Source organism: Aegilops tauschii, chromosome 5, assembly GCF_002575655.3.
Source record: "Aegilops tauschii subsp. strangulata cultivar AL8/78 chromosome 5, Aet v6.0, whole genome shotgun sequence".
Lineage (NCBI taxonomy): Eukaryota > Viridiplantae > Streptophyta > Magnoliopsida > Poales > Poaceae > Aegilops > Aegilops tauschii.
Window position 1 is genome coordinate 553,712,502 of NC_053039.3, and position 12,255 is coordinate 553,724,756.

At 44.2% G+C, this 12,255-nt stretch overlaps 1 pseudogene; it reads left to right on the forward strand.

Annotated features, from left to right (window-relative positions):
- The window catches only part of LOC109744805 (BTB/POZ domain-containing protein At2g46260-like), a 58,952-nt pseudogene extending 47,984 nt beyond the window's left edge, over nucleotides 1-10,968 (forward strand).
- Nucleotides 10,969-12,255: the final 1,287 nt, after the last annotated feature.

A 12,255-nucleotide genomic window follows, 5' to 3' on the forward strand; every position in this document is an offset into this window, starting at 1 on the left:
AGTGTCTCAAAGCCATGAGAATTTCCATTGATGAGTGCAAAGAAAGAACAGCTAGGATGCGTGCTAAGAAAGATTGCTTCGTGAAAGTGTGTTCTTCTAATTTCTATGAAAATAAAGATGAAGATCTAAAAGTTATTGATGTGTCCCTATTAAATCTTTGTTTTGCAATATGAATCTTGATAATGATGGGACTGAATACGATCCACCTTTACCTAGAAGGCGTTCCAAAAATTCGGAGTTTTTAGATCTTGATGCAAAAATTGGTAAAAGTGGGATCGAAGAGATCAAAACTCTAGATATTAATGAACCCACTATTTTGGATTTCAAGGAATTTAATTATGATAATTGCTCTTTGATAGATTGTATTTCCTTGTTGCAATCCGTGCTAAATTCTCCACATGCTTATAGTCAACATAAAGCTTTTACTAAACATATCGTTGATGCTTTGATGCAATCTTATGAAGAAAAACTTGAGTTGGAAGTTTCTATCCCTAGAAAACTTTATGATGAGTGGGAACCTACTATTAAAATTAAAATTAAAGATCATGAATGCTATGCTTTGTGTGATTTGGGTGCTAGTGTTTCCACGATTCCAAAAACTTTGTGTGATTTGCTAGGTTTCCATGATTTTGATGATTGCTCTCTAAACTTGCACCTTGCGGATTCCACCATTAAGAAACCTATGGGAAGAATTAATGATGTTCTTATTATTGCAAATAGGAATTATGTGCCCGTAGATTTTATTGTTCTTGATATAGATTGCAATCCTTCATGTCCTATTATTCTTGGTAGACCTTTCCTTAGAACGATTGGTGCAATTATTGATATGAAGGAAGGGAATATTAGATTCCAATTTCCGCTAAGGAAAGGCATGGAACACTTCCCTAGAAAGAAAATAAAATTACCTTATGAATCTATTATGAGAGCCACTTATGGATTGCCTACCAAAGATGGCAATACCTAGATCTATCCTTGCTCTTATGCCTAGCTAGAGGCGTTAAACGATAGCGCTTGTTGGGAGGCAACCCAATTTTATTTTTAGTTTTTTGCTTTTTGCTTCTGTTTAGGAATAAATATTTGATCTAGCCTCTGTTTAGATGTGTTTTTATGTTTTAATTAGTGTTTGTGCCAAGTTTAACCTATAGGATCTTCTTGGATGAGAGTTATTTGATCTTGCTGAAAATTCCAGAAACTTTCTGTTCACGAAAATAATTGTTAAAAATCACCAGAACGTGATAAAATATTGATACCAATTTCTCCTGGTCAATAAACAAATTATATAGGTCGTCCTATTTTTCTGAATTTTTGGAGTTCCAGAAGTTTGCGTTATTACTACAGATTGTTCTGTTTTTGACAGATTCTGTTTTTCATGTGTTTTTTGCTTATTTTGATGAATCTATGGCTAGTAAAATAGTTTATAAACCATAGAGAAGTTGGAATACAGTAGGTTTAACACCAATATAAATAAATAATGAGTTCATTATAGTACCTTGAAGTGGTGTTTTGTTTTCTTTCGCTAACGGAGCTCACGAGATTTTCTGCTAAGTTTTGTGTTGTGAAGTTTTCCAGTTTTGGTTAAAAGATTTGATGGATTAAGGAACAAGGAGTGGCAAGAGCCTAAGCTTGGGGATGCCCATGGCACCCCAAGATAATCTAAGGACACCAAAAATCCAAAGCTTGGGGATGCCCCGGAAGGCATCCCCTCTTTTGTCTACTTCCATCGGTAACTTTACTTGGAGCTATATTTTTATTCACCACATGATATGTGTTTTGCTTGGAGCGTCTTGTATGATTTGAGTCTTTGCTTTTTAGTTTACCACAATCATATTTTCTGTACACACCTTTTGAGAGAGACACACATAATTCGGAATTTATTAGAATACTCTATGCGCTTCACTTATATCTTTTGAGCTATATAGTTTTTGCTCTAGTGCTTCACTTATATCTTTTAGAGCACGGCGGTGGTTTTGTTTTATAGAAACTATTATTGTCTCATGCTTCACTTATATTATTTTGAGAGTCTTAAACAGCATGGTAATTTGCTTAAATTGGGAAATTAATCCTAATATGTTAGGTATTCAAGACTAGTAAAAAACTTTCTTATGAGTGTGCTGAATGCTAAGAGAAGTTTGATGCTTGATGATTGTTTTGAGATATGGAGGTAGTGATATTAAAGTTGTGCTAGTTGAGTAGTTGTGAATTTGAGAAATACTTGTGTTGATGTTTGCAAGTCCCGTAGCATGCACGTATGGAAAACGTTATGTAACAAATTTGAAACATGAGGTATTCTTTGATTGTCCTCCTTATGAGTGGCGGTCGGGGACGAGCGATGGTCTTTTCCTACCAATCTATCCCCCTAGGAGCATGCACGTAGTGCTTGGTTTTTGATGACTTGTAGATTTTTGTAATAAGTATGTGAGTTTTTTATGAATAATGTTGAGTCCATGGATTATACGGACTCTTACCCTTCCATCATTTCTAGCCTCTTCGGTACCGTGCATTGCCCTTTCTCACATTGAGAGTTGGTGCAAACTTCACCGGTGCATCCAAACCCTGTGATATGATACGCTCTATCACACATAAACCTCCTTATATCCTCCTCAAAACAGCCACCATACCTACTTATTATGGCATTTCCATAGCCATTCCGAGATATATTGCCATGCAACTTTCCACCGTTCCGTTTATCATGACACGTTCATCATTGTCATATTGCTTTGCATGATCATGTAGTTGACATCGTATTTGTGGCAAAGCCACCGTTCATAAATTTTTCATACATGTCACTCTTGATTCATTGCTAACCCGGTATACCGCCGGAGGCATTCATATAGAGTCATACTTTGTTCTAGTATCGAGTTGTAATCATTGAGTTGTAAATAAATAGAAGTGTGATGATCATCATTCATAGAGCATTATCCCAATAAAAAAAGAGAAAGGCCAAATAAAAAAAGGGCCCAAAAAAAGAGAATAAAAAGGGACAATGCTACTATCCTTTTTCCACACTTGTGCTTCAAAGTAGCACCATGATCTTCATGATAGAGAGTCTCTTGTTTTGTCACTTTCATATACTAAGTGGGAATTTTTCATTATAGAACTTGGCTTGTATATTCCACAATGGGCTTCCTCAAATGCCCTAGGTCTTCGTGAGCAAGCAAGTTGGATGCACACCCACTTAGTTTCTTTTGTTGAGCTTTCATGCATTTATAGCTCTAGTGCATCCGTTGCATGGCAATCCCTACTCCTTGCAATAACATCAATCGATGGGCATCTCCATAGCTCATTTATTAGCCGCGTTGATGTGAGACTTTCTCCTTTTTGTCTTCTCCACATAACCCCCATCATTATATTCTATTCCACCCATAGTGCTATATCCATGGCTCACGCTCATGTATTGCGTGAAGGTTGAAAAAGTTTGAGATTACTAAAGTATGAAACAATTGCTTGGCTTGTCATCGGGTTGTGCATGATGAGAGCATTCTTGTGTGACAAAAATGGAGCATGACTAAACTATATGATTTTGTAGGGATGAACTTTCTTTGGCCATGTTATTTTGAGAGGACATAATTGCTTAATTAGTATGCTTGCAGTATTATTACTTTTATGTCAATATTAAACTTTTATCTTGAATCTTTCGGATCTGAATATTCATACCACAATTAAGAGAATTACATTGAAATTATGCCAAGTAGCATTCCACATCAAAAATTCTGTTTTTATCATTTACCTACTCGAGGACGAGCAGGAATTAAGCTTGGGGATGCTTGATACGTCTCCAACGTATCTATAATTTTTGATTGTTCCATGCTATATTATATTCTGTTTTGGACATTAATGGGCTTTATTATAAACTTTTATATTATTTTTGGGACTAACCTATTAACCGGAGGCCCAGCCCAGAATTGCTTTTTTTGCCTATTTCAGAGTTTCGCAGAAAAAGAATATCAAACGGAGTCCAAACGGAATGAAACCTTCGGGAATGTGATTTTCGGAACGAACGTGATCCAGAGGACTTGGACCCTACGTCAAGACATCAACAAGGAAGGCACGAGGTAGGGGGCGCGCCTACCCCCCCCCCCCAGGCGCGCCCTCCACCCTCGTGGGCCCCACGTTGCTCCACCGACGTACTTCTTCCTCCTATATATACCTACGTACCCCCAAACTACCAGATACGGAGCCAAAAACCTAATTCCACCACCGCAACCTTCTGTACCCGTGAGATCCCATCTTGGGGCCTTTTTCGGAGCTCCGCCGGAGGGGGCATCGATCACGGAGGGCTTCTACATCAACACCATAGCCTCTCCGATGATGTGTGAGTAGTTTACCTCAGACCTTCGGGTCCATAGTTATTAGCTAGATGGCTTCTTCTCTCTCTTTGGATCTCAATACAAAGTTCTCCACGATTCTCGTGGAGATCTATTCGATGTAATTTTCTTTTGCGGTGTGTTTGTTGAGACCAATGAATTGTGGGTTTATGATCAAGTTTATCTATGAACAATATTTGAATCTTCTCTGAATTCTTTTATGTATGATTGGTTATCTTTGCAAGTCTCTTCGAATTATCAGTTTGGTTTGGCCTACTAGATTGATCTTTCTTGCAATGGGAGAAGTGCTTAGCTTTGGGTTCAATCTTGCGGTGTCCTTTCCCAGTGACAGTAGGGGCAGCAAGGCACGTATTGTATTGTTTCCATCAAGGATAACAAGATGGGGTTTATATCATATTGCATGAGTTTATCCCTCTACATCATGTCATCTTACTTAAAGCGTTACTCTGTTCTTATGAACTTAATACTCTAGATGCATGCTGGATAGCGGTCGATGTGTGGAGTAATAGTAGTAGATGCAGGCAGGAGTCGGTCTACTTGTCGCGGACGTGATGCCTATATACATGATCATACCTAGATATTCTCATAACTATGCTCAATTCTGTCAATTGCTCAACAGTAATTTGTTCACCCACCGTAATACTTATGCTCTCGAGAGAAGCCACTAGTGAAACCTATGGCCCCGGGGTCTATCTTCTATCATATTAATCTTCCAACACTTAGCTATTTTTATTGCCTTTTATTTTACTTTGCTCTTTATCATAAAAATACCAAAAATATTATCTTATCATATCTATCAGATCTCACTCTCGTAAGTGACCGTGAAGGGATTGACAACCCCTTTATTGCGTTGGTTGTGAGGATTTAATTGTTTATGTAGGTGCGAGGGACTCGTGCGTGGCCTCCTACTGGATTGATACCTTGGTTCTCAAAAGCTGAGGGAAATACTTACGCTGCTTTACTGCATCACCCTTTCCTCTTCAAGGGAAAACCAACGCAGTGCTCAAGAGGTAGCAAAGAGCTCGACGAGGCTAATGGCGCGGCGTGGGAGCTGAGGATCGGAGCAGGGCCAAGAGGGCTCGGGGCGGAAGAGCTCGACGGAGACGAGCAGCGGTAGCACTCCGGCGGAGCTCGGGGGCGCTGTGGCAAGAGGAGGAAGAAGGAGGCAAGAATGGGGCAGAGGGGCGCGCGTGCTCTGCCGCTCCCCCTCCTCCCTCTAATTATAGCCGACGAGCTATGAAGCCGAGGGGGCGGGCGTGGGATCGTGGGATTAACTGTGCCCATGACCCCATGTCCCCGCGTTTACCGCGTGAGTTACTGCGCGCAGTAACTCCACGAAGAGGCTCAACCGCCTGCCTCGGCCACAGCGGATCCGCTCGTGTGCCGAGGCCCGGTGGTGGCGGGCCCAGCCTGCTGTCGCGTCCCATCGCGCGCGTGGGCTAGCAGGCTGGCCCGGCTGGCTGACGCCACGTGGCATGCCCACGACGGGCGGTGGGCCTGGAAGCTTAGCTAGCACGCCACCTAGTTCCCGCCGTTGCGTTCGAAGTTTCAGATCAATCTGACTGGACGTGGCCGACTCCCACCAGGCGGCTTGCCAGGAGTCGAATGAAGCTTCCGTCCAGAGCACCCGGGGAAAGAAACTATTGAGGCTCCTCGGCTCCTCAGCCGCGGCACCTCACCAGCTTCGGGGACTACTGCCGGAGTAATGGGCCATGGGTAGCCTAAGCCGAGTCCCTGAACCTTTCAAGACATCGGGGCCGGTTGCGCCCCTCAGAACCTCAAGATGAAGCACCGCCTTCTGATGGCCGGCTGGCCCAAGCGGCCGGCTGCCGGAAGGAGGCTAAGCTCCAGAAGGCGGCACCAAGACGGGCCGACTCCTTGCAGGCGGCCTCCAGGGAGGCCGGCCTCTAGCAGGCGGCCCATAGCGCCCTCAGAGTCTGCGCCCTCATTAAGAAGACAAGACAGGGTGAGGCTACAGTGTAGCCCATCACCCCCATATCCAGGGCTGGACGTGGCCATAGTGCTCCGTACAGGCGGAGATCTCGGCCCGGCGCGGCACTGTCGCCACTCCGCCCCTGACGTCGCTGCTGGCAGGTGAAACCCTGTTCCCACGACGTCCTGTCGGTACGGCCTGCAGGCGGCGGGCCCTACCAGGCAGCGAGAGCCCGGAAGACGACGGAAGCCTAGCCAGTCGGACCCGAGGGAGGGCGGCTTCTGGCAAGCTGCCCGTTCCTTCCTCGGGGCCCGTGCACCATTAACTAGATAAGACCGGGTGTGGCTACAGTGATCTCCCGCCAGGCGGCGAGACTGTAGCCACGCTCCCCTGACCAAGCATGTGTCATTACCATCACGGCTACGGTAATCAGCAGCCGGCAAGACCCGCGAGCAGCGGGAGCGGCCTGTCGGCTCCGTACCAGACCAGTCGGCGGGGCCCACCAGGCGGCGGGCCCCAGTAGCCAGCGGAGAAGCCGGCAACCAGAGACACTGACAGCCGGGTCCTACACCCGGCCCGATTACCATTGTACCCCTGGGGGTAGGCCTATATAAACCCCCAGGGCACCCATGCAAAGGGTTCCCAACCGGTTAGAACTAGACTCATACCTAGAGGAAGGAGAGAGCATGCCTGCCTTCTTCTAACTCTAGCATACAGCTCGAGGAGCACCTTTTGTATCCACCAGTGCCTTAGTGATCATGCGGAGACCCCGCAGAGCAGGACTATGGGTGTTATCTCCTAGGAGAGCCCCGAACCTCGGTAAAGTGCGCCGGCGTTCGTGTCTACACCTCATCCCGCTTCCAGGCACCGGCGACGTTCTACTCGCTCCCATCATGATAAGCCATCCATTGGTATATGTCGCACCCAACCCCCGACAAGGCTTACGGGCCTAAATCCAGTCTTTGTGCTTGTGGGCCTATTGGGCCTACTGCGGGTCTGCATCCTGGCCCTAGTACTGGGTTTCTAGTCGTATGGAGGCCGTGGTGGCCCAGTACGTGGCACTTTTTTTAATTTTTTCCATTTTTTGCTTTCTTTTTTGTTTTATTTATTTTATTTTGTTTCTACTTACACCAAAATACTTACTAGTTTTTAAGTTATTCTTTTTGGTTTTATGTAATAAAAATTATAAACTTTCTGTTAGTGCCATTAATTTTTTCCAGTTTTTTTGCTTTCTTTTTTGTTTTATTTATTTTATTAAAGTTTATTTATTTATTTTTCATGCATTTACTGATTTTATTTATGTTACTAAAGTTTATTTTATTTTGTTTCTACTTATATATTTTATTTTATTTTGTTTCTACTTAATAAAAATTGAAAAGCATTTCAAATGAACTCTGAAAAGGTTGAAAGTTGGCATGGTATCATCATTTCATCCACATAGCATGTGCAAGAAAGTTGAGAGGGTTACGGCAAAAACTGGATGTACTTCGTGTACAAAACGGACAATCTCTTTCGAAGTATCAGGATTTCATACGGAAACTCGTCTGTTACAAAGGGATTTCATTTTTTAAAACTTATTTGAACTCCTGAATTTTTGTGTGTTCAAAATGCACCATTCAAAGCCACATCATCAATTTTCAACCCTTTCTCACTTCATTTGTTATTTTTGATGCATTTACTGATTATTTTGAGCTAGAAGACCCTGAAATTGAAAAGCATTTCAAATGAACTCTGAAAAGGTTGAAAGTTGGCATGGTATGATCATTTCATCCACATAGCATGTGCAAGAAAGTTGAGGGGGTTACGGCAAAAACTGGATGCACTTCGTGTACAAAACGGACAATCTCTTTCGAAGTATCAGGATTTCATACGGAAACTCGTCTGTCACAAAGGGATTTCATTTTTTTAAACTTATTTGAGCACCCGACTTTTTGTGTGTTCAAAATGCACCATTCAAAGCCACATCAACAGTTTTCAACCCTTTCTGACTTCATTAGTTATTTTTCATGCATTTACTGATTATTTTGAGCTATAAGACCCTGAAATTGAAAAGCATTTCAAATGAACTCCGAAAAGGTTGAAAGTTGGCATGGTATCATCATTTCACCCACATAGCATGTGCAAGAAAGTAGAGAGGGTTACGGCAAAAACTGGATGCACTTCGTGTACAAAACGGACAATCTCTTTCGAAGTATCATGGTTTCATACGGAAACTCATCTGTTACAAAGGGATTTTATTTTTTTGAACTTATTTGAACCCCAGAGTTTTTATGTGTTCAAAATGCACAATTCAAAGCCACATCATCAATTTTCAACCCTTTCTGACTTCGTTTGTTATTTTTCATGCATTTACTGATTATTTTGAGCTAGAAGACCCTGAAATTGAAAAGCATTTCAAATGAACTCTGAAAAGGTTGAAAGTTGGCATGGTATCATCATTTCATCCACATAGCATGTGCAAGAAAGTTGAGAGGGTTATGGCAAGAACTGGATGCACTTCGTGTACAAAATGGACAATCTCTTTCGAAGTATCGGGATTTCATACGAAAACTCGTCTGTCACAAAGGGATTTCATTTTTTAAACTTATTTGAACTCCTGACTATTTGTGTGTTCAAAATGCACCATTCAAAGCCACATCATCAGTTTTCAACCCTTTCTAACTTCATTAGTTATTTTTCATGTATTTACTGATTATTTTGAGCTATAAGACCCTGAAATTGAAAAGCATTTCAAATGAACTATGAAAAGGTTGAAAGTTGGCATGGTATCATCATTTCATCCACATAGCATGTGCAAGAAATTTGAGAGGGTTACGAAAAACTGGATGCACTTCGTGTACAAAACAGACAATCTCTTTCGAAGTATCGGGATTTCATACGGAAACTCGTCTGTTACAAAGGGATTTTATTTTTTAAAACTTATTTGAACTTCGTCTGATCTTATACCGCAATGCACCGCATACCGGGCATGCGTTCAAATCCTTGTACGCACCGCGGTAGAGGATGTAGTCATTAGGGCATGCATGTATCTTCTGCACCTCCAATCCTAGAGGGCATACGACCTTCTTAGCTGCATACATACTGTCGGGCAATTCGTTATCCTTTGGAAGCTTCTTCTTCAATATTTTCAGTAGCTTCTCAAATCCTTTGTCAGGCACAGCATTCTCTGCCTTCCACTGCAACAATTCCAGTACGGTACCGAGCTTTGTGTTGCCATCTTCACAATTGGGGTACAACCCTTTTTTGTGATCCTCTAACATGCGATCGAACTTTAGCTTCTCCTTTTGACTTTTGCATTGCGTCCTTGCATCGACAATGACCCGGCGGAGATCATCATCATCATCGGGCACATCGTCTGGTTCCTCTTGATCTTCATCAGCTTCCCCCGTTGCAGCATCACCGGGCCCATCGCCTGGTTCCTCTTGATCTTCAGCAGCTTCCCCCGTTGCAGCATCACCGTATTCAGGGTGCACATAGTTGCCATCGTCCTCTTCTTCTTCGCCGTCTTCCATCATAACCCCTATTTCTCCGTGCATCGTCCAAACATTATAGTGTGGCATGAAACCCTTGTAAAGCAGGTGGGTGTGAAGGATTTTCTGGTTAGAGTAAGACTTCATATTCCCACATTTAGGGCATGGACAACACATAAAACCATTCTGCTTGTTTGCCTCAGCCACTTCGAGAAAATCATGCACGCCCTTAATGTACTCGGAGGTGTGTCTGTCACCGTACATCCATTGCCGGTTCATCTACGTGCATTATATATAATTATGTGTGTCAAAAGTAAGAAAATTAGACAAGTATCTATGTAAAGTAAGAATTTTTTTCTTTCAGAAAGAAGATAAGAACAAGAGGCTCACCACGGTGGTGCCGGCGACGATATCGGCGCGGGCGATCAACGGCGGTGAAGACGGGGACGGGGCGTGACGGACCGATAATATAAACCTAGACAAATCTCGAGAAAAATGGAGCTCGGAGGTCGAGCTTCGAGAGGAGAAAGCTTAACTAGTGTGGCTCAGGCATTTCATCGAACACCTCATGTGCATAGGAGGTGAGGTAGAGCACCCAATGCCCTCCCCCTCGCCGGCTAGCAAAAAACAGAGCACTGTGGAGTGCTCTGCTGCGGCGATGGGGTATATATAGGCAACTCATTTGTCCCGGTTCGTGGCAGGAACCGGAACTAAAGCTCCACTTCTGTCCCGGTTCGAGCCACGAACCGGGACCAATGGCTGTGGTCCAGGAGCGAGGCCCATTGGTCCCGGCTCGTGCCTAGAACCGGGACAAATGGGTCCACACGAACCGGGACCAATGCCCACGAGGCTCCGGCCGGCCCCCTGGGCTCACGAACCGGGACTAATGCACCCCATGGGTCCCGGTTCGTGCAGAACTGAGACTAATGGGCTGGCCAAGCTCGAACGAAAGCCCTATTTTCTACTAGTGTACATTGAGCTCCACTGGATGCCGCAGTGCTTAAGGTGCGTCACATTGGACTATGAGTTTGCTGCAAGGAGAAATCCTACAGGGAAATTTGTTAGCCAAGTTAATAAGAAGCTCGCCTTTCCTGGTGATGCGTCACTTGGATGGGGCAATATCTTTGAGATGCCATGGTCAAGGTTCATTGCTAATAACAACCTCTTCATCGATGGTGTGCTGCATCTGAGAGCTGATTTGACGGTGGTCGAGCAACCGGTACCGGTGTTACAAGCTTGATGATATCTCACTCAACAGAGTTAGGTCGTGTGCGCGGGATTTCAGTTGTAATATAAACATTGTAGGTTGGCTGAGGATGTTGGCAGTGGGTATGTTTTCGGTAGTTCATGCTTCCTCTGGTTCTAATTTGATTGTTTTTGTGTCATCTGGCAACGCATTGATGACTGAAAATGGTGGAGGCTCTTAACATGTTACTATTACTTATTACAATGAAAGGAGAAATCCAACGTTTCTACTATTAATGAGCCGAATTCCATGGTCAACATGGTGGCTAATGTTACCTTCAGCATTGACAGGGTGGAAGGATGCGGGGATCTATTTGGCATTCTATGGTCGATGTTCAACTGTTGCCAATGACAACCTCTTCATCAATGATTCAACGGCATGCTGCATCTGAGAGCTGATTTGAGGGTGGTGCAGGGGCAGCCAAAACTACAAACTTGATGATATCTCACTCAGCAAAGTTAGGTCCATCAATTCAATGGGATTCCAGTTGTTGGCTGGGCATGTTGGCAGCATGGAGTTATTTTTAGTCGCTCATATCACTAGTAGAAAACAGGGCTTTGGTTCGGGCATGGCAAGCCCATTAGTCCCGGTTCAGCCACGAACCGGGACCCATGGGGGCATTCGACCCGGTTCGTGAGCCAACGGGGCCGGCCGGGGCCTCGTGGGCATTGGTCCCGGTTCGTGTGGACCCATTTGTCCCGGTTCTAGGCACGAACCGGAACCAATGGGCATCGCTCCTGGCCCACAACCATTGGTCCCGGTTATTGGCTTGAACCGGGACAGATGGCTTGGCTTTAGTCCCGGTTTCAGCCACGAACCGGCACAAATGAGCTGCCTATATATACCACATCGCGACAGAGCACTCACAGTGCTCTGTTTTTTCTGGCCGGCGAGGGGAGGGCATTTGGGTGCTCTAGCTCACCTCCTATTCACATGAGGTGTTTGATGAAATGTCTGAGCCACACTAGTTAATCTTTGTCCTCTCGAAACTCGACCTCCGAGCTCCATTTTCCCCGAGATTTGTCCAGGTTTAGCGGTCTGTCACGTCCCGTCCCCGTCTTCACCGCCGTCGATCGCCCGCGCCGATCTCGTCGCCGGCACCACCGTGGTGAGCCTCTTGTTCTTATCTTCTTTCTGAAATAAAAAAATTCTTACTTCAGATAGATATTTGTCTAATTTTCTTACTTTTATTATTCCTTGTTATTATATAGTGCGATGGTTTTGGTATCCGCCCCCGTCGGCCCTCGTCCTGTCTATGATTCGGATGTGGTATATATTATC